The sequence below is a fragment of the Kogia breviceps genome, chromosome 7, assembly GCF_026419965.1.
Source record: "Kogia breviceps isolate mKogBre1 chromosome 7, mKogBre1 haplotype 1, whole genome shotgun sequence".
Taxonomy (NCBI): Eukaryota; Metazoa; Chordata; class Mammalia; order Artiodactyla; family Physeteridae; genus Kogia; species Kogia breviceps.
In genome coordinates this window covers 119571926-119596635 of record NC_081316.1, presented here as the reverse complement: position 1 = coordinate 119596635, position 24710 = coordinate 119571926, and the positions used below count along the sequence as shown (strand labels likewise).

The 24710-nt window shown below is 47.8% G+C and overlaps 1 protein-coding gene across 3 annotated transcripts in view; it reads left to right on the top strand.

The window, feature by feature from the left end:
* Positions 1-24710, top strand: part of OPCML (opioid binding protein/cell adhesion molecule like) — a 1097554-nt gene that overhangs the window by 526054 nt on the left and 546790 nt on the right. The window contains exon 3 of one of the 3 annotated variants that reach the window (XM_067039351.1): positions 11150-11316. The exons of the other annotated variants lie outside the window; for them this stretch is intronic. The gene's annotated coding sequence lies outside the window, so the exon portion shown is untranslated. The remainder of the gene's footprint in view (positions 1-11149; positions 11317-24710) is intronic. 3 annotated transcript variants of the gene reach the window in all.

Below are 24710 nucleotides of genomic sequence, written 5' to 3'. Positions count from 1 at the left end.
ACGCCTGGGCGTTCTGAGGCCCGTGATTAAGGGCAAAGGCACAGATGTTACTGAGTAACCATCAGTGGTCCCTTCCCCTCAGGGCCAGAGGAATGCCCACCTCCTGAAATGAAGGATACAGTATGATGGGGCTTGGAAGGAAATGAAAAGGTTACACCAAGATGGGACTCACAGAAGAGATCCATAGGGAAAATCTAGATCAAATGTGCTTAATATAATTAATAACTATCTGTCCATTCTTAACAGTTTATTCTTGGATTACTGAGCCACCAGAAAGAGATGGTGTGAAGGTTTGGAATACATCTGTAGTCCCTGAGGAAAGGCAGGCTCTCTCTATCTCTCTCATTCTCTCTCTCTGTCTCTCTCTGTCTCTCTCTCTCTCTCACACACACACACACACACACACACACACACACACACACACACACACACTCACAGGAAGGTATGTCTCACCTCTTGAAATGCAAAGGAGACCAGCTACACTGGTCTTACCCTATACGATCTGTCATGTGTTCCTACAGAAAGAGACAAATATCCAAGTACTATAGAGGTAGAAGGGGTAGAAAAGTAGAAAACGCAGGAATTGGGGTGAAAAGGCATTGATTTAGGCAGAAACTTCATTTGCTGGATGAATCCACATCACACTGCTGTCATGTTATTTCCAGGCAGTCTGGGAGAAGACTTTAGCCGTTTATTTATCCATTCTTTTGTCCCACAATTAATCTCTTAGAATCTCCTCTCTCCAGGGGCTGTGGTTGGCAGTAGGGATGGGGTGGACAGCAGTGTCCAGAAATGCTGGTTGGAGAGGTTGGTGAGCCCCAGAGCATGCGGAGATCCTTCTGAGTTTGTGTTTTCATTCTAAGCTTAATGGCAAGCCATTGAGGGTTTTAAGCGAGGGGAAGGCATATGTGGAAGGCAGCTCTGCAAGTCATGGGTGAGAGAGGAAGGGGGCCAGAAGAAGGCCGTGGAGAAGCACAGCAGTCCAGGCAGGGGTGAGGGCGGAGTTAGATGGCCTCAGAGCAGTGGAGGGACTGGGAAGGACCAGGCATTGCAGCGAGAACCCATAGACGTTAGTGAGGGCAGAAAGGAGACAGAAACATCACAGCCCCATGATTCCTGCCTCGGGGATGGAATTCAGTCCATCTTTACTCCCAAAGGACGGGTGCAGTGGAACGGAGGAGATGTGGTCTAGGTTCCAAATGCCTGTCCACTCGAGGGTCCGGTGTGGGCCAAATCCATGGAAGGCTAATGTCAGCTAACGTCAAGGGGGCCTTGAAGCAAGGCGGGAGCACAGGTGCCCTCACCCGCTGACGGGTGGGGCAGAGCTGACCCTCCGTCCGGGATGAGCCAGGCCTGTGTGGCTCCCACAGGAAGGTCCTAGAGGAACTGGGGGTTGCAGGCAGCATGACACAGTCAGGCGTCCGTAGCCACAGAGGGCAATTCCAGCCTGGCCGCTGCCTCTCCTCTCTACCTGGCTGGTACTCAGCTGTCAGTTGCAAATGATGGACAGGATTCCAGCTGCCTCTGAGGAGAGCACAGAGCCATTAATAAAACATCAACACCACAGGAATCCAAAGGAGCCAAAAAATAAAATAAAAATTAAATAACAAGTCAGAGCTACAGCAGAATCACACTTTCACGCCTCCCTGGAGTCTCTAAGGAGACGGTTATGTCCCAAGAGGTGTTGACTGTGGGGAATCAGCTCCAGGAGTGGCAGCTGGGGGGCTTCAGATTAGACAGCAGAGGAGAGGGACCCCCCCCCGGGGGACGCCTGCTCCATGGAAATGCATGGGCGCCCAACTTCCTTCCAAACCAGAACACTGCCGAGCGCCCCTGGTCTTTGGCCCCCTCACCTGCTCCTCTCCAGCTGGCTTTTCCGCCCAGCCTCAGCGGCGTGAGGGCTGTGTGCCAGCTTCATCAGGAGGTGAAAGGACGTGGAGTGACCTGCTTCCTATGGGGCAGGCAACAGGTGCCACCAACCTGTACATCCAGAATGACGCTGACGCCTGTCAAAGGCAGGGGGCAGGGACACGAAGTGCCTGCAGAGGCCTGCTGTGTTCATTTGTCCATCTCTTGCAGAAGTTGTGTTTTGTAAGCAGAGCAAAGGACACTCTCCGTTGACGCCCTACTCGGACTTCAGTCTATGCTGTGATCAAGAGTTAGAGACCTTAATTTTCTATAAGAAGCAAGAGTGTTCAGTGTTTTCCAAGTTTGCCCCTGAGAAACAAGAGAGGAGAGTGGTAGGCTGAAAATGCCCCCCAGAGATATTCACACCCTAATCCCAGGGACCCAGAGACCTTAGTTTACATGGTAAAGAAGTGTCGCACAACTGTGATTGGAGATTAACCTGGATGAAGTGGGCCATAAACAGAACCACACATCCTTATAAGAGGGAGCAGGGAGAGATTTTAACGACACAGAGGGGAAGGTGATCTGAAGACAGAGCAGAGAGATTTGAAGACGCTACTCTTGAAGGTTGCAGTGATGTGGCCACAAGCCAAGGAATGTCAGCAGCAAGCAGATGCTCAGAGAGGCCAAGAAAAGATTCTTCCCTGGAGCCCCAGGACAGAGCCTGGACTCACTTGATTCTGGCCCAGTGGTGCTGACTTCAGACATCTGGCTTCCAGAACTGTGGGAAAATACATTTCTGTTGTTCCAAGCCACCAAGTACGTGCTCATTTGTTACAGCAGCTGCGGGAAACTAATAAGAGAATCAACAGTGACATTTTCCCAATTTAAAGAAAAAATGAGTTAGTAGATAAAATTTTCTTTGTTTTCCATTGCATTTTTCTTCTCACATCGTTGGCATGTTCTGGCATCCCCAGATGAATGGAGAAATTGTAGTCAATATTTTATGAATATCAAAAAAGGCACTGTGACTTGCAGGTCTCCTTTTCTCCCACGGATGTAGAGAAGATAATACCTGCAACTCTTGGTGGTGTTTTAATTCAGATGAGATGAGGTGTTTGCAAGTACTCTGTCCAGCACCATGCAAAGTGTGAGCATAAGGTCTTATCGGGTCGGTTAATTGATGGAAAATAACCTACAACCAACCAGTCAATCTCCCTTCTCCTCCTCCTTCTTCATCTCCTTCTCTCTCTCTCCTTCTCTCTCTCTCTCTCTCTCTCCACACACAGACAATTACCTATGGAAAATAATTTCATATAAAGGTGAACAATGGCATTATAACTACGTCTTATATTTGAATAACATTTTGGAGTTTACTGAGAACTTTCACATCCGCCATCTTATCTAATCCTCACGGCAAACACCCCTATGGCCCCACAGAACTGGCATCGCCATCCTCATTTTGTAGGCGGAGAAAGCAAAGGCCTCCGCCATTGGGGTGTCAGGAGGCTACCGCAGAGTAACGTGGTAAGCCAGGATTTAGACACCGATCTTCGTGAGGACGTGAATGAAGGACTGAAAAGGCCCCAGTCCAGTGACCCCTGAATGAGCACTTTACATTCCTACAGACCAGAATCGAATCCTTGCCTTCCCTGTGTAGCTGTATAACGCTGGTCAGGTATTTAACCTCTGTGGCATCTCCCTCCTCTATCAAACTGAGATAGTAGTACATACTTCATCAGACTGAGTGCGTATTTGATAGAATCAGTTAAGGGAAAAACCCTGGATCCATTCCTGGTCCCCACAATTCTCCTTTCAAAAATACAGGTTTGTTTGCTTGTTTGTTTGAAAGAGTTCAACCCCAGTCTTAACATCTGACCTATTTATTCCATCCCTTTCCAACAATTTGTATCAAGTTTTCTCTCTTTCTGTCTGTTGAAAGTAAAGTTGCAATCCCAGCTTCTTGTCCCTTAAAAGATGGAATTCATTACTTATGACTAAAAAGACCCTCGTGACAATGATCGCACCACATTGAAACGAGCATTGGGACACCAGTGGGCAGATGTGGAGGGTCCCTTCGCGCACGTCAACCTCCCCCTGGAGGTCAGCTGACGCCAGGGGTCAACAGCACAGTGCTCTGAGGAGGTGGTGACCTGGAGACCCCAGGCTCTGATTGCAGTACCCCTGGTGGTCTCCACTTTGGACGATGTTTGATTGAAGCACACCTGGAGACATACTCAAGACGGCCCCGGGCACTTGCTCTTTACTGATGACACTAAGTCCGTGTCGTGGTCACCCTTCCACCCTCCGAGCACGTGGTATGATGGCTCGGGGCTGGCTAGCAGGGAGAGTTTGTCGTGGGCTGCTGCTGTTTCCTGTTTGGTTACAACCAATGGCCATGGTGTTAGGGAGAGACTGAAGTTTAATCCACACAACAGCGGAGTCCAGGTGAGACACGTAGCCCTCACTTTTACCTTCTGCTGAAACGCCCTTCTGTCAATTCGGCCTAAAAGCCAGTCTGGTTTGCTTGTTATAAAGGTTCACTCTTAGGAAAAAAGGGAGATGTTTCCTCTCAGGAGTATCGGTGCGTGTGTGTGCATGTGTGCCCCGTGCGTGTGTGTGTGCGTCCGTGTGTAAATGCACGCATGCGTGTACTAAATATTAAAATGAGGATTCCACTCTGTTGACCATAGTCACTAGTTTTTTTCTTTTTAAGGATCGCTGTCTAACGATTCCACCTTCTTTTTCCTCACAAACATTTTTAAAAAATTTTAATTGCATGCCATTGGCTTTTCTTTGAATGAAATGGGGTTGTGGTTTTTACATATCTTCATGACTTCTGCTCCTCTTTTCTGGAGTTTTGCATATTTCCTGGAGGATTTTGCTAGTATGAGGAATTATAAAGCTCCTGCAATTGTAGATGATGGATGACCCCCCCGTAGACACCTTGAGTGTTGACATAGCCCAACATGGGCTACTATCAAGCACTTACCTTGGTCAGGGATATTTTATAGCAAATTTGTAGTTCCAGGTTTGTATTTGGAAGTTCTAGCACACCTTTCTCTTTTGCCAACTCTAGTTTTCTTTTTTTGTGTCATTAGTTATTTTATTTTTCACTTTTATTGAAGTATAGTTGGTTTACAATGTTTCAGGTGTACAGCAAAGTGATTCAGTTATACATGTGTATCTATTCTTTTTCAGAATCCTTTCCATTATAGGTTATTGTAACATACTAAATATAGTTCCCTGTGCTATACAGTAAATCCTTGTTGTTTATTTTATACATAGTGTGTATCTGTTAATTCCAAATTCCAAATTTATCCCACCCCCTCTTTCCCCTTGGGTAACCCTAAGTTTATCTTCAATGTTTGTGAGTCCATTTCTGTTTTGTAAATAAGTTCATTTGTATCACTTTTTTCGATTCCACATGTAAGTGATATCATATGGTATTTGTCTTTCTCTGTCTGACTTCATTTAATATGATAATCTCGAGGTGCAGCCATGTTGCTGCAAATGGCATGATTTCATCCTTTTTTATGGCTGAGTAGTATTCCACTGTATATATGTACCACATCTTTATCCAGTCATCTGTTGATGGACATTTAGGTTGCTTCCATGTCTTGGCTATTGTAAACAGTGCTGCTATGAACACTGGGGTGCATGTATCTTTTTGAATTAGAATTTTCCCCAGATATATGCCCAGCAGTGGGATTGCTGGATCCTATGGTAGTTCTGTTTTCAGTTTTTTAAGGAACCTCAGTGCTGTTCTCCATAGTGGCTGCACCAATTCCCAACAGTACAGGAGGGTTCCCTTTTTTCCACACCCGCTCCAGCATTTGTTATTTGTAGACTTTTTGGTGATAGCCATTCTTACGGGTGTGAAGTGGTACCTCATTGTGGTTTTGATTGGCATTTCTCTAATAATTAGCAATGTCGAGCATCTTTTCCTGGGGCTGGCCAACTTCAGTTTTCATTCATCTGGCTTCGTGAAGTACCCGCACAGGGAAGGTGGCTCCCCAAGCTGGTGGGCTGAGTGCAGTCAGGCTTCCCGAAAGGTTGCATGTGAGGCAGGTGTTCTGTTCTAGGAGGTCAGGATACTTTGAAAGAAGGGGGGGGGGCTTAGACTTCCCTTATGTCTGCCCAGATATGGACCCCTATCTCCTTTCCACTGTGTTGCCGAGGGAGCCACCCTCAAACTCCACTTCTGCTATCTGGTAGCTCTCTCTTTGGGGGACACTCAAGCTGTTTAAAGCCAAGCTGGCAGCCTCCTTGGCTCCCGAGCTTCTGAGGCTTCTGATGGCCGCCTCTGGCTGCACCGCACTGGCAGGCTCCTGGCAGCGTGCAGAGCTATAAGAAAAACCTAAATTTAAATGTTAAAAAGCTTTTGTTCATTACCGGTGGCATTCCCCCCCCCCCCACATTTGTCACTTGGAGCAGAGCTGTGACTCTTTTAATATCAAACAAATAATAAGCTCCCTGTAAAGTGATTTTTCTGACAAGGAGCTCAATATATTAAACTTTATCTATATTTTAATAGCCAATTTCACACCAAACTGCCTTCTTAATAATGTATTTACCACCTGGGGATATTATTCCAACCCATCTGGAAAGAACTGGAAATTAACTGTCCCTAAACTGAGTCTGTGTGTGCTTTACACTTGCTGTAGAAAACGGCGGGGCCATTGCTGGTTGCGGGGAGGATGAGAGAGGTCCTTCCACCTGGGGGAGGCTGTGATCTGGAAGAGAAATGGTAGTAGGTTCAGAGCCATGAATTCCTTCTCCAGAGGCAAAGCTCATTCCCATGATGAACTGAGAAGAGCTGCTGCCCGGTAGGTCAGGGCTGGTGGGAGCAAGGAACTGTCCCACGGCATTTTAGAGAAACGGGGACTTCCTCCCCTGCCAACTGGCAGCTAGTTGGCTTGGGATAAGTTTCTTATGGGTTAACCTGTAGTTTCCTCTTCTGTAGAAGGAGGGGGATGGCTGGACGCCTTCAGAGGCCTTTTGTGTATATAAAACTTGTATGCACATGGGCGGTTCGGGGCTCTGTCCTGAAAGTGCTTTATCCTTCCTCACCGTAAAGTCCTCTGTTTGGAGGACTGTTGCTTTGCTCCGATGGCTATTAATACCTATGGAAATCGACAAAGACTGAGGGGCTGCGTAGACACTAAGGTGAATGAAGAACCCGTGGAGGAGACAGAAAATCTCCACTGGGGGGCCGTGAACAGCTAGCCATACGGACCAGTAAAGACAGACTCCCTCCAGTGATGAGAGGGAGAAAGGGCCAACCTGTGTCTAACAGACCATCGAGCGAGTGCCGTCAAATCATGTAGAATTAGCAGCACTTCCTCACTGACAGCCTGCTGGGGAAGACGTCAGCAGTTTGTCCCATGATGATGAGAGAGTTCCGAAAGGGAAGGGGAGTGACAGAGCAGGGATGTGGCGTCCTCCCTGGGGACACGGGGAGGGTCCCCAAGGAGAGTGGATATTTTACCCTTGTCTTGGAGGACAGACATGTGGCCACAGGACATTCGGGTCAGAGAACGGACCTCTGCCCAAGCCCACCTCTGTGGGCTCTGACCGTGAAGGGGTCAGGAGGAAGGGGCTAAGTAGCGGTCACGCAAGGGCTGGGTCCCAGTTTGAACAGAACACGGAGTTCTGGTGTGCGCCAAAGCCAGCTAGGTTTCAAAGGGACCGCGGAGAGGAGAACTGTTTTGTTTTGTCGTGAGGCTGAAGACACAACATTTGTGTGCAGGACCACCCTGGAAAGAGTATCTGCTCCAGGATGTGGTGGATACAGGTCAAGATTTCAAGAGTGAGAGAAGCAAGGACTTCCCTGGCGGTCCAGTGGTTAAGACGCCACACTTCCAATGCAAGGGACACAAGTTCGATCCCCGGTTGGGGAACTAAGATCTACCATGCCTTGTGGTGCAGCCAAAAAAAAAAAAAAAAAAAAAAGAGTGGGAGAAGCAGGAAACTTTGTGAGGGATGAATTGAAACTTGTGGAACACACAGGCTCTTTGAAGCAAACAAAACAGGAGGAGCCTGAGGTGCCTCCAGCGGGCCAGACTGGCCAGGAGCCTTCTCCTGAGATCCCAGGGTGGGATGGTGAGGCGGGTCCCCCCACCCCTCCTGCTGGCCTCCTGCCTGGCTCCCTGCTGTCTGAGAAGCAGAGAAGCCTGGAGGGTCCCTTGCGGACGCCACGTGCACGAGCACAGCACCGGAGTCCCCAGTCAAGTGTGGGCTGTGCTGAGCAGAAGTGGGTGAGAAGAGCAGCTTTCCCGGGAGGACAGCCATTCACTGGCGTTCTTCTTGGAGGGAAATGCATTGATCCCCCAGGACAGAACAAAAAGGCTTCCACCGGAAGGGAGAGTCCGATGGGATGTGTGTCGGCTTGGGCTGATAGCAAAGCCACAGAGAAGCCAGAAAGTGGCGGTACCAGGGGGCTGCCCTGCCTCTTCTTGCGTCTGTCGCTTTCCCGGGGCCCTGGGGTCACTCAGGTGCCGGCATCTGTGTGGTGAGAGCGCAGGAGTGACAGCTATCTCCCAGGTCCTGGGGACCCAGAGTCCCAAACTAATCAGCAAACAAGAAGACTAACCGTGACAGGCAGGTCAAGGAGGAGAGGGGTGAAAGGCTCCTTTAGTCCTGCCTTTGGAGGACGTGTACTGCTGACAGTTACCCGGGGACCCTGAGATACCAGATTCCCTAACTTAATCAGACAGATAAAGGCGGCGCCACGGCTGAGGCCACGCCAGGAGCCCAGGGACGATAGGAGCCGGCCCTCCGGCTGCTGCAGAGATAATAAACTGTATAAAAATCTGTCACCGAGCAATAAGTGATGAATTAGAATCAATTACACGTTTAAAACAATAGACATCCCGGCTTCTCTACTGCTCTCCTGCCAGTGTGGTTGTCTGAACTGGCCTCAGCGGTAGTAACAGAAGGATGACTCCGTGATGCCATCTATACGGGTGCACGGGAAGCACGGCCAAGACAGACCTTTCTGGCCAGATTGTCTGCTTTGTGGTGAAAGGGAAGAAAAATACACTGAGGGTCGCAAGCCGAGTCTTCGTCTTAGCCCCCCTCCCCCCCGTGTGCCGGGACCGAACCAGCTGGGTAAGGAGGTCTTGGGCAAGGCATTTCTCCATGCCTTTCCTTTTCCGGGAATACAACACGCGTAGTTGCCTAGTCTATGATGAGGATTGATGTTTGTTAGAAATACGCTAAGGTCCAGGTAGAATCATCCAGAATGAATGCGTAGCAGTGAAGAGAGATTTGGGGGGTTGGTTGAAGGAACAAACCTAATCCCACTCCTCCGTCTTGTCCCCTTTACTCCCTTACCCTCTTCTTAATCATATGAACACAGCCAACATTTGAAAAAGAGAAAAAAAACCCAAGAGCTTTTAGCTTTTTAATTTTTTGTTTGTTTGTTTGTTTTGCGGTACGAGGGCCTCTCACCGCTGTGGCCTCTCCCGTTGCGGAGCGCAGGCTCCGGACGCGCAGGCGCAGCGGCCGTGGCTCACGGGCCCAGCCGCTCCGCGGCACGTGGGATCCTCCCGGACCGGGACACGAACCCGTATCCCCTGCATCGGCAGGCGGACTCCCAACCACTGCGCCACCAGGGAAGCCCTTTTTTTAGCATTTTGGATTCCAATTCTGACTTTCCACATTCTCTTGTATTATTATTACTGCTACTGCTACCATTTGGTAAGAGCTTTAGCCCCTAGATCCAAGTTCTCTCTATAAATGTGACAGTCACAGCACATCTGGGTTGCCATTTCCTCCTTCCCCCTACTGTCTACCTAGCAAACTCCTCTTCATGCCTCAATACCCAACTCATCCTCGGTCGCCTTGGCAAAGCTCCCTCTAGCACAATTTCCTGCAGGCATCACGTGCACCAGTAGACGGTAAAGCGATGGTTACTTAGGGGCTTGGGTCTCATAGGCAGCTACTTACTAACTGTGTGATCTACAGAGAGTTGTCTTTTTAAAGTCTCAGTTTTCTCAGCTGAAAATTGGTATTACAATAACAGCATTCAACTCCCGGGTTTATTGTGCATGGTAAATGAAATAAGGCATGTAAAGTGCCTGTGTCTGTTACGTGCTCAATGGATAGTGGTTGTTGATGTTACTAAAGCTCTTTCCTACTGTGCTTTCTTGGTTTGATCACGAGTCTGTATCATTTACAATAACCTGAGTGTCTCCACTGCAGGGACCCTGTTCCATTCTGCTGCTACCGTTCCGGCACGGAGTACAGAGGCTGGTGTCAGGTCTCCTCCTTACGTCCCTTGGGGCCATCAGGGATCGCAAGTGCACATTGACGCAGGAAAATGCCTGCCCCGCGCACAGGGGCACAGGGGCCCACCCCTCCCCTTCCCCCTCCTGCACACCCCTTCTCCCAAGCAGGGCTCTGGCCCTTCCCTCGTCTCCCCTTTGCTCCTCCTCCGTGCACTCAGGCTGACCTGATAGATTTAGTCTTTTGTGTGGTTCTGTATCAAAAGTTTAATTAGAAAATCGCGCCTGGGCTTTTTAATAGCCCGAGTTCTGGCCGCACAGCCCTGGCCGCAGTCCCGGGTGCCTGCCGGGCTGCTCGTGCAGGAGCGCGCCAGCCGCTGGGGCACACTGGGACTCCCGCCCTGAATCTTATTTACATTCGGACTAACAATAGCTCTGGAGCCTGGCTATAAATAATTTCTGGGGAAGAGTTGTCTAATTAAACGTGCAGCAGCAAGGAAAGTGCTTTAACCACAAGGCTGGTGTCCTAATGAACGTAATCACTGGATGGGGACAGCTTAGGAATCACATCTAGACATGTCCCTGTGGCGGCAGAGAGATGGAGGGAAAAAGACTTGGAGAGAACTTCCAGTCAATATTTAATTGTGGAGTGTGTTAAACTCGTTAGAGGGCCTTTTTTTCCTTCTGTTTTCCCACACCCGGAGGTAGAAAGGATTTCCAAATGCAGCTTTGCGGGGGCGGGGGGGGCTCAGCCTCAGATCCAGTGCGAAAATGATCTGCAGGTTGTCAATACTGAATAAAAATGATCCGGGGCTTCCCTGGCGGCGCAGTGGTTGAGAGTCCGCCTGCCGACGCAGGGGACACGGGTTTGTGCCCCGGTCCGGGAAGATCCCACATCCGGGAACCCGTGAGCCATGGCCGCTGCGCCTGCGCGCGTCCGGAGCCTGTGCTCCGCAACGGGAGAGGCCACAACGGTGGGAGGCCCGTGTACCGCAAAAAAAAAAAAAAAAAAGTTACCTGTGTGGGCTTCCCTGGTGGTGCAGTGGTTGATAGTCCGCCTGCCGTTGCAGGGGACACGAAGCCCCGGTCCGGGAAGATCCTACGTGCCGCGGAGCGGCTGGGCCCGTGAGCCATGGCCGCTGCGCCTGCGCGTCCGGAGCCTGTGCTCCGCAACGGGAGAGGCCATGACAGTGAGAGGCCCGCGTACCGCCAGAAACGAAAAGATCCGAACGTAAAGGTATGAATTAATAAGACGTGGCGTGCAGTCTGGATAGGTGCTGAATTTAAAGATAAAGTTGGGTGCGAAGTTGGATGTCAGTCTCTTTCTGCTAGTCAGCTGTATTTCTAGACTCGAGTCTCTTGGCGAGCAGGGGCTGTATGTGTGGGTGTTCGGCCCTTTCCGAGTAAGGAGTCGGGACAGGGTGTCTCTTCCCCAGAGTGCATGATGACAATGGGCAGGCAGCTTCGCGGCGGCTGTCTTCGTGGGGCACAGTGCTCCCGGTGGCACCCAAGCTGCCGTGAGCCAGCCCAACCGGGAAGGAAGCAAGCCCGAGGCAGCCATGCTTGCTCTTGCTTCATTAGAAACAGACAACAGAGCGTCAGCCTGATGGAAAAGGACAGAATCAGGATGTAGGGTCGTTCTCTCTCCATGTTCCGGGTAGCGTGCTCCTGAGGACAGAAAGAGTTCCATGCCAGGTAGAACAGCACAGCGTCAGACCCATGTGTAGGGAACAGGAGAAATGCATGTACACACAGCTTCTCATAGATACCTATAAACATGCACATCTAGAGGACAGATACACATATGCACACTCACACTGGGTGACATGCATGTTGTTGAACCCCAGTCACACCAGTGTCCTGACTGTGTACGTGGAGCTGGTGAGGGTGGGTGCCTGCAGAGGAGCCCCCCTGAACCGAACCGTGCTGACAGGCCGGTCTCATACCCCACCGTCCTTCCCATGCACGGGGATTAAAAAACAAGTGTGGGCACCAGTGATCAATCTAATTCGCCACTGGATGTCAACATTGCTCTAGCCAATTAGAGAACAAATAGAAATCCCGATATCCTCTGTCTGGGAAAAGAAAAGGCTGATGTGCTGAGAGTGTGAGTATACCTGGGGCGGGGGTGAGGATGGGGGTGGGTGTTGAACACCCGTTCTCTGATGCAGCCCGAAAGGGAACATGATCAGATCCTAAATTTGTCTTCTCATCACAAACACCAGCTTCTTCAACGCTCCCTATTCCCTTTCCCCATTTATTATTCCCCTCCATTAACACTTCCTAATCAGTCACATAATATGCTCATTTGTTTTACTTGCTGCCTGCCTCCCCCCGCCCACTAGAACATAAACCCCGTGAGGACAGGGAGATTTTATCTTTGTTTCGTATGGTGCCCCTGATGCTTAAAAAGCTGCTTGGCATAAAGTAGGTATTGGATAAATGTCGGTTTGGAATACATAAATGAATAAGGGAATTAATGCAATTTGTTCAATAAATACGAATGCAGGCGGAGACATTATTTCAATACCAGTGGATGTTCTGTTGTCTTTTCTGAGCGATGTCTCTCTCTGGCTAGAGAAAGGGGTACAGGTCCAGATGCCTGAACTCAGAGAAGAGCAGGTTTGGCAGAGACTTCGAGGCAAGCCTGTGCGGGTTCATCTAGTTCAGTCATAGCTCTGTTTCTACCTTGTTTTGTGGACTTCGAAGAATGGCAGCTCCCCAACCCCTGCCCCGAGCCGTAGCTTCTTTGTCAATCCAGTGGGATAATCGTGATAATTTGGGCCTCACCCACCCTTGGAGAATTTTATCAGATGAAATGTCAGTGTTAGTTCAAAATGTGTTTTTCCCTAACTCATATATACCAGGTCCTCCCCAGCCCCTCACATGCATGCTAGAAACCCTGAAGCTCTATAACCTGCTATTGACAATAGAGGCATTATAATCCTTTTTCAAATATGAATATGGAATTTATAAACCTTTTCCAAATAATTCACTGAACACAAAGGCCTTAACTGTTAAGGTAAACTACAGTGAAAACGGGATCAAAAATCAATCTTGGGGTAGGAAATAAACAGTTTGTCCGTCCCAAGACATGAAGGGATTATAAAAGGAGCCTTTCTTTCAGAGGCGTGAGCTTCAGGTTTGCTGCTGTTTCTCTTCCTAGTTTAGGCAAATATCGAAGGACCGGGCTGCCGGAGCAGCTGAGCTAGCATCCTTCCAAATCCATATGTTTAATTGTTAATAAATAAATTAAATTAAGCAAAAACTAGGTCTGCAGTATAAAACCCTTTCAAATTATGTACTGTGCTGTCACTTGGGGCTCATTGATGCTTGCTAATATTTCAAATTTAATGATAAGCCCCATTTATAAGCTAACTAAGACGTTATTAGCACTGTGCTGGCAGGAAGGTACAGGGCACCACTAAGGAAAGGTGAAAAATGCATTATTGAATGAAATTTAATTAGTAGATTTTGTTCTATTAGTGGCTTATATATTGCATTTATGAAAATGAATACAAATACGATCCTGGCAATCTTTCCACTGAGAAAATGTCACTGATAATCTAACTCCACTCCTACTCTTTAAAGCAGACGCCGGACGGAATTCGATGTCTTAGTCTCTTGCCAGTGAAAAGATTTTCTCGTCTGTGGTTCTAATAATAACCAAGTTGTGGAGAGATGACTTCTCTGGAGCTCTGGCAGGTGTGAAAAGGGGTATCTGGTGAGAATTAATTGTGGCCTTTTCTCTTACGGCAGTACCTTGAGCAGTGGTTCTCAGAATTGGGTTGCACTGTGCTCTGCTTAGCTGTCTGCATTATGTGTTCCGAGAAAGGGCAGGGCTTGGGATCATATACCCAGGGGTTCAGTCATACTTACACCGTTTGTCACCTTCGTGCAGTTTATTCTTTTAAACACACCTCATCTCATTATTTCTCCCAATAACTCCATGATGTTCATTACTCTTATAGTTTTCTTTTTCTTTTTCTTTTTCTTTTTTTTTTTTTTTTTTTGCGGTACGCGGGCCTCTCACTGCTGTGGCCTCTCCCGTTGCGGAGCACAGGCTCCGGACGCGCAGGCCCAGCGGCCATGGCTCACGGGCCCAGCCGCTCCGCGGCACGTGGGATCCTCCCGGACCGGGGCACGAACCCGCGTCCCCTGCATCGGCAGGCGGACTCTCAACCACTGCGGCACCGGGGAAGCCCAGTTTTCATTTTTTTAGACGAGGAAATGAACCTTTGGAGTGCTTGAGCTAGTTGCTCTAGTTCACACAGCTAATAACGTGGGTTCTCTGAATTCTCCATCTTTCTGTCCTTACAAGGGAGGTGATGACACAGCCTACCTCCTAGGGGTCTTGTAAATATTAAATGAGGTAAAGATTTCAGTGCACAGACACGTATTCAGTACCTGTGAGTCTGAGCTCCCTGTTTCAGCCGCTTCCTTTCTGGATGGAATCTTGGAAAGGACATGGCAGGCTGGTGAACAGAATTTTCTTTCCTGGGTCGTCCAAGTAAGGTCCCTCCAGACCGCAGCTATTTCCTACGACAATAAGGAAAGAGAAGCGAGCCCGCCCTTGCTCCTGAGGCTGTTGAGAGACTCGTGTGAGCAGCACACAGGTGCTGTACAAATAGAAAGTGTGGTCCTTAGTACAGGTGATTGTTGCCTGGATTCGGTGCTGAGTTACACTGACAGAAACACGAGGAGAGGAGGTGCGTGAGAACACCGCCGCCAGGGCATTTCTCTGCGGTGAGCTGGGACCTAGAGAGGAGTGCAGGTGCCCGCACCTACTCGAACCATCCACCCGGCAAGCGCTGCCTGAGATTCTTGGACCACATCTCTCTGGAACCCCCCAGCCCGCTTTCAGAGTCTCTTATCTCCAGAGACCCTTAGCCTCAGCTGCTCTAAGTCACACGCATCCTTTCCTGCTCTTCCTCCTTTCGCCTTTCTTCACTTGCCGCGACCTTGGTAAATCAGGAAGCTCATCCAAGGGTAATAAAATGAAGACATTTGTTAAGGAGACACGTAGAGTAATGATAGAGTAGAAAGATTTTTTTTTTTCTTTAAAAACGAACCATGTCAAGAAAAAGATGTTTGATGGCTGAGGTTTTACCTTTTCTAAACGAAACTCAGGTGCACAGAATCGGATTATTTACCACCATTGGTCCCCGAAACCCTCTCATCAGCATTCTGTGAGTGACCAACCTCTTATTTTTCTCTTTTAAAAATAATATAATAAGCAAACACATACAACCCTTCCAAAAAACGCAAAGGCTAAGACCTTGTCATCACCCACATGACCGCCTCAAAATTCCTCCTCCCGCCTCCCTCGAGAGGTAACCAGCATCGAGAATTTTGTGTCCGTCTCGTGCTTTCATTCTGATACAGTCTCATCGTGTGTGTGTGTGTATATATATATAATGAATTTTTGGTTTTGTTGTTTTTCATCTTCATAAAAAGGGCATGCATTCTGATATGTGTAATGTTGAAGAAACTTTTCCACTTCTTGTGCTTCTAAGATCATATTTTTTGTGCTTTGTTGCGGTTCGTTTACTTTGACGGCTGTGTATTATTCCAACTTGTGACTATACCTCTGTTCATTTACCCACTTAATGCTGATGAGCTTTTATGCTTAATCCATGATTTTTTTCCTGTTCATGAACAAGGCTATTAGGAACAGACATGCCAAGGAGAGAAATTTCTGGGCCCCAGAGTTTGGGAATGTTTAAGTATAGAAGGTATTGCCAACCTGCCCACTGAAACACCAGCTTGGACTCCCACCAGCAATGTCTAAAGAGCTTGAGGAATCACATCTTCCTCTAGTACCGCGTAGGGACAGACATTTTCATTTCTGCAGATTGATTCTGTATAAAAAGCTATGTAATTTTAGTCTTCATTTATAATTTCTTCATGTGTGTTTTCTCCTCTCTACTATGCCTGTTCATTTATTTTGCCCATTTTTCTATTGGTTTGCTGTACTCTTCTCATTAACTTATTGTTAGGAATTTGTTAAAGGTTCTTGACGTTAATTTTGTCCGTTTTATGAATAGCTCCGTTTTCAATCCAATTGAGATAACTAGTCCAGAGAACAAAGGGAGCATGAATTTCCTTTATTCTTTGATCAAATAAACCCACTCTTCTTGCTCTACCTCATCGCCTTTAATCTTCCTCCCCGTGACACGAGCAGATTGAGTGGAGTTGAGTCTCAGCTGGAAAGGAGTCGACATTCATTAGCACATTCCAAGAGGAAACGACAGAGCTAGTCAAACCCAGAACAAAGGCTGCATTTTATTTATTCTAAAAGAAAGGCAGGGCTGCCCTCCCAGTGTCTCTCCAGCTTTAAGTAATGGTCCTTCTCGATGCCTTTACCATCTTCTCAGAAAGCAGGCTGTCTTTCTCCAAGATGAGCAAAGCATTGCGGATGAGCGTTTCTTCTTCCTTCCGTGCTTCCCTCGTCAGGGACAAGGCAGACACTGGAAAAGGCGTGTGGGGATTCATGATTCATGCAGATGAGCCTTACAATTCAATGGAGCTAATTAGGAAAATGATGGAGTAAATTAGCACTTTATGCAAGTGTATTAATATGAATAAAATTGCCATTTTACCCTGAGGTTAAAACAGAACTGGCGGAGAGCACAGGCCCGACCAGAGTGGAGATTACGGGCCGTGGTTGCCTGCTGGGACCGTGGCCAGCCTCACCCGCCCTGGAGGGTCCTGTTCCTTTTCTGTTATCGAAGGTTTCGTAATAGAAGGCGAGGGCGACACATTTCAATGTCCCGGGGGAGCACTCTTTGCTTTACGATTCGGGCTTCTTGAAAGAAAATTCCACACTTTCCCACATTGTCGGTAATAATAACACAGTTGTTCGTATGGCAGTTTCCGATCTGTTTTCTCATTCAGGTTTTACAACAAGCCTATGGGGTGACGTGTCGGTATTGTCCCATTCGTCACTGAACCCTTTGCCCCTGTGTCCGCCCGTCATTTGTTTCTCTCCTTGTCCATTCCATGACCACTGGCTTAGCTGCAGCCACCGTCCTCATCTCGACTCCTGGCCCCTCAGATTCATCCTCCAAACTGTGTCCGGAGCAATCACTTGAAGTCGCACATCTGCTTGTGCTGCCCCAACCCGGCTATAAACCTTGTGGCAGTTCAGCCTCGCTTTCAGACTTGACCCAAACTGTGAAGCCCACGGGACTCTTTCCCAAACCAGCCTCATGGGTCTCTGCATCCTTTCTCAGATCAGCCCCATTTTGATTTAATATTTCTCCACAGGCTGTTCCAGGTGCATGCAAGGACCTCTGGGCTCCATCACCTGGCTCCTTGGCGTATTTGTGCAGAAGTCGTTCTTTCCCAGAGGCCTTCCTTTGACCCTCTCCCCCACAAAAACAGCTTTCAAAGAACTCTCTAATCTTCTTCCCAGAGCCCTATTGTCCCTCATTTACGAGCCAGTCTTCTACCAGGACAGAGAATTCCTAGAGGACAGGGGTCAGTCCTTGTTGACTGTAAGGTTCCCACTCTCGCACATTAATCGGAATAAAGTGTTGTCAAAAGGATGAATGAACGAGTGAGAGGATGAACGAATGAGTGTGGGTGGATCACACAGTCACTTAGAGAAGGAAGACTTAGAAACCTGTTTTGAAATCCTGTTCTCTCTAATATTCACGTGGTCATCTGGATTCACGTTTGGTTCATTACTTTAAGGGTGCTGGTTTGGATGACCTGTAAGATTATTCATTAGATGGAGCTTAAGAGGTTCAAATTTTACAAGGCTTGTTATTGGAATTCTTTCTGCATCTTCAGTAGATTTGCTTAATTTGCCTCCAGAAGGTCATGGGCTCTATAGGGAATTTTCTATTGTAGTTTACTGGACTTTTCTTTTTCCCTGATCATAATTAACTCTCTATTGTCCATTCTTCTTTTGCTATTCCAAATCCTAAACAATATTCCATTTCCATTTAATAGGAGAAAAACTTCCTGAAGCTATATAGATCCAGAACCCTTATAAGCCTAATTACCTATATGATTTCCCAATTCAATTTTTTTTTTTTTTTTTTTTAACAATCCTTGACTTCATTCAAAAACTTTTATCACACGGACACCTTATTGTGACCCAGGCAAAATGCTAGGTATTTGTTCTAATTTGCGGATTGGATTTGGTAATAGTCACGCCAGATTCCTAAATGCATGATCTCAAACGTGCAGTTCTGAATGGCTAGACAGTCCCAAAGTCTGTTGGAGATGTGCTTCTCTTCCTTACTCTGACTCTTAACCAATGCACGATGTTCAGTGGCTTAATTAACCTTAATTATCCTCAGTTTCTCCATCTGTAGAATGATTATTATACTTGGATTCATGTCTAAAGTGTGTAACTCCTGAGGTAGTGCGGTTTTTTTTAATATCAAATAAAATATAGTCCGTGATCTCAAAGAATCGAGCCACAGTGATAGGTGAGTCGATCCATGATTATTTTACAGTGAAAGAAGGGCTGAGTTGGAATTTGCAAGGAATGCTGTGGGAAAAACAGAGGCCAGGAATCTCCATCAGATGGAGGGGAAGTGGAGTCCAAAAGAGTTTCCAGGAAGAGTTGGCGTTTAATGAGATTTCTGAAGGATGAATGAAAGTTGACCAGAGGATGAAGAAAGCATGGGAAGGACGTTCCAGGCAGCAATGAACATACGTGTAAATAGTCTGAGGTGTGATGTACGATGATCCTTTTGGAAAAAATGGGTAGCTCAGGATTGACCGCCAAAAAGCAACACCTGTGAAGAAGGTAGAAAAGAAAAGCCAGGGAGATAACTGGGAAAAGAAAAGAAAGGATGGTCAGACTAGCAGGGTAAGGTTTTTATTTTGATGAAGAGAGAAGAACAGGCCTATTAGGAGAAGCCTTTGGACATATGGAGGATGGTAGTCAGAATTCTAAGAGTTTCTCCTGCACATGCCCCATATAAACCCCTCCTCCAGAGGATGGGTCAGCCTTGTTAATAGGACAGGATTTCATGCTCGGGTTCAGGTTACAGTAAATGGAAAAGGGAAGGGATTTTGTGTATGTAATTAGGGTCCTTAGAATCAGTTGATTTTGAGTTAATCAAATGGGAGATTACTGTGGATGAGTCTGACCTACTCAAATGAACCCTTTGAAAGGGGATTCAAAGTGAGAGGTGTCTCCTGCTGGCCTTGAAGAAGCAACCCTCCACCTGTGAGCTGCATAGGGAGGCTTCTCTCATAGTCAGCATCCACATGGTGGGGACCTGAGAGAGTCCTCTAGTGGCTGAGAGGGGTGCCTTGCCCACAGCCTGCAGGAAAATGGGAGCTGCAGTCCCACAACCACAAGGAACTGAATTCTCCCTACAGCCAGTGAGCTTGGAAGAAGACAGAGGCTCACGTGAGACTACAGCCCTGGCCGATGCATGCCTTGATTTCAGCTTGGTGTGGCCCTGAGCAGGGGACACAAATAACTTGTAACAGGACCCCTGATTCGCAGGAACTGTGAGAAAACATACGAGTGTTGTTTGAAGTTGTTAAACGTGTGCTTGTTTGTTACACGGCAATAGGAGTCTCGTACAGGAGGCCATGGGTGGCCTGTGCCAAGGGAGATTTGGTGGGATGGTGAGACTGGAAACCAGATGATGTGTAATGAGGAGTAAAGGGGAAGATGACGAACTGACAGTGGGTGGAGAAGAATAAAAGCAAACAGCTTTCCCTGGACGGGGTGGAAGGAGCAGGCGTCTGATTGGAAGAACCAGCGACAGGAAGGTGGGGAGATACTCGTAATTAGGTCAGGCCTATTGGGAGAGTGTTTATTACAGATGCACCATGTACAGAACGAGGGAACAATGGTAAGAGGAGTAGAGGGAATGGGTGTCAGGGTGTCCAGGACACTACGGGGTTGAGACTGTGAAAAAGTATAGATAGAAGGGGTTTTGAAAGTCAGCAATGATGCAAGGTGGCAGAGGTTAGATACTCGATGATATTAATGGGACTCTTATTGCAAATATCACATAATGTTTTCAAGCCAGGGTAGGCAGAGGTAGTAAGTGATGGCTGAAGCTGGCTCCTGTTCACTGTTTGGGGTCCAATCTGTGGTCACTGGCCTAAGAAGCCCACTGGTGTAGGTTGGAAGGCAGAATACCTAGTGATGGAGCCCTGGGGCTACGTACTTAGACAACCCGAGTGCCTGTTCTGGCTCTAACCAGCTGGTCCCTTTACTCTGGACAACTCATTTAACATTTTAAAGCCACATTTTTCTTATCTATCTATAAAAGGAGAAAATAATGGTTAACAGTTGCTAAATATTGTGAGGATTAAGTAGGATCATAAATCTCGTGAAGCTTTGTAATACAATTATTTATTAGTACGTATTATTCAGTTTGCCCGTTAGTAAGTGTTACATCTTCGTTCCCCAAGGTTCCTACACTGAGGGCCGCAACGGATTTATCGAGATTATATCATAAGTACTTAATAAACATCTGTGAAATGTAGCTTGCATGAATTATAACTGAGTAGCTGTAAGGACTCTAAGAGCTCCACTTCTGAAGAATAGTAAGTGCTCAATAAAACTTGGCTGTCACTTCGAGTTGTTTTGGTGGCTCAGCAGATCTAAGCCGAAGGTGGAGATGGTGGCAGCATCCCACCAGAATCCAGGACGATGCAATAGGTACTCAGTTTTCTGCCCATGACACGGGTCCCTAGAGGGCGGCGTTAGACCCACTGGAAGAACGGCGCTTTCCCGGATTTCAGGTCTCTGCAAAACTCAGCTCTGAGTGAGGCTTTAGTATCAATGCAGGGCCACGGCCCTCCAGGAAATTTCCGAGGAATCCAAAGAATTCCAAGTGCAGTGGACAGGAACCCGGGAAGGTGGCTGCTACACAGTCGTCATACTTACTAAGAAAGCAATTTCTCAGTGCTCACTTTAATCTCGCTCTTTGTTTTCCTTCAGACTGACCCATAGAACAGCAATAGGCAATCACATAATTGACTTAGTCTCAGAAATACACATAGCTGTGTGTGGGCAAGAGATGCTATTTTTGTTTTAAAAAATATGCGTAGATATGTATAGTGCTTTGTGGAACACTTGGTGTAAACAAGGAATCTTGTTGGTAATACGGGGGAGACCAGGAGGAAGAAAGATAAGACACAGGCTTCGCTCTCCAGGTGCTTGAGCTGGCCAGCTATTGCTCGGCGATGAGGTGGTAGAGAAGTCAGACGTGATCTCCGCTCTCCAGGGGCTCACACGGCAAATAGGACAGTACAGAGTTAGAGGACACGCCGCGCACAGAGCAGGGGCAACACGTGTGGCGGGCGTCACTCGCGTGGCCCGTCCGATCGCCCGATGAGGCAGGATCCTGGCTTTTTCATCGAGGGCGGTCGCTGCCTGGTGCAAAGCTGGCGCGGTGAGAACTCAGAGCTTATTTCTTGAGTAGCTGAGTGACTTCTGTGAAGTGAAGTGAAGACTCGACCCAGCGGGCAGCAGGTCTCCCTCAACCCAGAAGGCATCTCATCTACCCGGCATTGTTCCTGGGTGCCAGTGCCGGCTCTGTTTTGCCTCCAAGACTGTGGTGCTGTCGGAGTCTTTGCTGCGCTGCCTGGGAAAGGTCCCTCAGCAGCGACTTAGCAGAGATCCTGACACGGGGAGAAGCCACCCGATGACTCTCCTTCCTGGAAAAGCAACTTTGGAAGCTGGAAGGGGAGCTGGAGCCGTTCTTCTGGTGGCGACGGAAGACTGAGCGGGACACCAGCAGCTGTTCAGAGACAAGAAAGGCAGCTTCATTCAAAAAGCTATCGGGGTTTGGCGAGGAGCCCTCCAATCAGTAGCCTTCCTAATGCGTGTAATTGTTATGCAAACAAGCCACAGAGTTCCCCAGGCTGGGAACCGGAATATCAGCCCTGGGGGCCCAGGAGAGCACGCCCGCCCTGGTACAGATCCCACCCAGGGGGTTGGCTGTGCTGTCTTTTTTTTTTTTTTTTTTTTTTTGCAGCATGAGGGCCTCTCACTGCTGCGGCCTCTCCTGTTGCGGAGCACAGGCTCCGGACGCGCAGGCTCAGCGGCCATGGCTCACGGGCCCAGCCGCTCCGTGGCATGTGGGATCCTCCCGGACCGGGGCACGAACCCGTATCCCCTGCATTGGCAGGTGGACTCACAAACACTGCGCCACCAGGGAAGCCCGGCTGTGCTGTCTTGATGCTGGGCTTCTGGTGAACTGGTTTATTCAAGTTGGCCATTGGAGGGAAGCTGATTCTTTAAACAGTAAAAATATTTGAGTTAATAAGGTGGTCCAGGCCTGGATTTTTGCTTCCTGCCTGCAAATATGAGAAACGGAATGATAAAATCGGATGCGGTTTGGGGAGTGCCAGGTGTCCAAATGCCTCGTGTTTTGGAGGAGAAGTGGGTCCACAGTGGTAAAGCGAGTTGTCCAAAGAACCCGGCGTTCCGGCCTCCAGGTTCAGGGTCATATTACACCCACCCACCACCCCTTAAACCTGTGTAGCTGCAACACCGTCTGCTTTTTCTTGAGCCCTACGCCTTGTCTTTTGTCCTTTGTCACCTCCTCTCTTTTCCTGTCCAACAAATTTCTATTCTAAAGGAATCACGAAGATCCCTGGACAGATAAGAGGTCTTATTTTATTCTCAAGAAGCCACAGTCTGTTATTATGGACAAGAGCAACACCCAGATCCCTGCAGTAATAAGTGGAAGGTAGAGGAGGTTGAGGGGAGAGCAGTCACGTATCTGTGGGAGAAATGGAAAACCTCACGGGGTGGAGGATGTTAGGAAACAGGCTTTACGTCTTAAGAGGAAGGGAGCAGAGATACGTACGGGAGCTGGTGGGGACGGGAGCAGCAGTGCGGACCGGGCTTGTGGGAGGAGCTGTAGCATCTGGGTGTGCCTGGGACACAGGGAAGGTGGAGGAGAGGCAGGCAGGTATGAAAGTGTGAAATCAGGGCTAAGTCTTGGCAGTGCTTCTTGTCACGGAAAGAACCCCCTCCACCAATGCCTGGATAAGTGATCTTGCACAAGTAACTTACACCTCTAGACCTTCATTTTTTCCCCCCTCTTTATAAGGGTATTGTGAAGATAAAATAAGGTAAAAAACGCAAAACACCCAACACAGTACCTAGCACCTGACGTGTCCTAAATAAGAGTTTCCAATTGTTCCTTCTTTACCTTGGCTTGGAAATTACAGTTAGCTATCATGGTTTTCTGTTGGTTCTTATGTGCCGGTGTCACTTATGTTTACCTTATTTTAACCCTCTTTCTAGAATTGGCCAAGTCCAAGTTCACCTCAGAAACCAAGACCGTAATAATTGCTGTCTTTTTGGTTCCTTTTGTAAGAATCTCTCTTCTCTAATTATTCTTACGTGTAACCGTCAGATTAATTTTCCTGAAGAAGTTCTTCAGCAAATAGTCAATCGCCAGCTGTTTACAAATGGGGGAGGGGGGTGGTCCCTGTCTGTGCTCCTTGTACCAAACCCACGCCCCTCCCGCAGGGCCCTGTCCGCACTCCCACCAGCCCACCGCCTCCCTCCCAGTCGCTCAAACGTGTCCTCTAGTGTGTGCCAGACATTTTCAGTTTGTCCTCAGATGTAGTGGACACACGTGTATCGATTATCCTCTGCAATCCAGGTAGGACTCAGCCATACAGGACGGGCCATCTCCGTCATTTGGGGCGTTGCCATGACCACAGCATGGCCTGTCTGTGTCACAGCTTTACACTGTTGGGTATAGCAAACGGTGTCCTGATCATTCCACTACATTGTATCTGTCTCAGGGCTGCTATGGGACTGAACATACTTTACAGACTAAAACCTTTTCAGTTCCCTGTGTAGCCTCCCTGTGCCGGGCACTGTGCAAGGCACTAGATAAATGCCTGATGATTGCTTGTGAAATAAAGTCACTGTTGACCTCAACGTTCACAGCCGACCCTCCTTTCTTGCCCACAGGGACATGGTAAATTGAGGGGAAACCCTGGGGCCTGTGTTCCCAGCTCATGGCAGAGTTTAGGGATGTGTCATTTACCAGATTCTTCTCTCTTGTGCCTGTGAACTGCGCAGAGATGGCCCAGACCTCACCGAGGGAGGACAGAGAGGAGAACATACATTCTTGTTTTAGAATCAATTTTCTGACCATATTATGCACTTAAAAATTAAATTTGCTAAAGACACTTCAAGTGCATTCCTTGTTAACACTTCATTATGAGGTACTTATCAGTAATAAAGCCACAGGGCCCATGTGTTTTAAAGAAAACAAGAAATACTTAGGACAAATAAATACACCTCGCTTTGTTCTCATCCTGGAACTATTTCTGTTCTAGATGAAATATGTCATTTCTAATCGAATTGATTAAAGATGCCAGACTATTATAAATGTAGTATTTTTAATAAGCACACAACATGCCAAACTTTTCTCTAATTCCTCTTACAGGAATTTAATATAAACCGGTAATTAAGAGAAGAAGGGGAGTTTCTTGCGGACCTTCTATGTCAATTTTTGATTATCCCGGTAGGCGCTCTCTCTGGCTTTCTTTTCCTACTTCTGGATCATCGCTAATGGTTGGTGAGGCTTCAGGAAATAATCTGTCTGCTCGTGGATCTAGTCTCTACTCAGCATCCATACTGTTCTCCTTTGTCCTCTCGGAGAG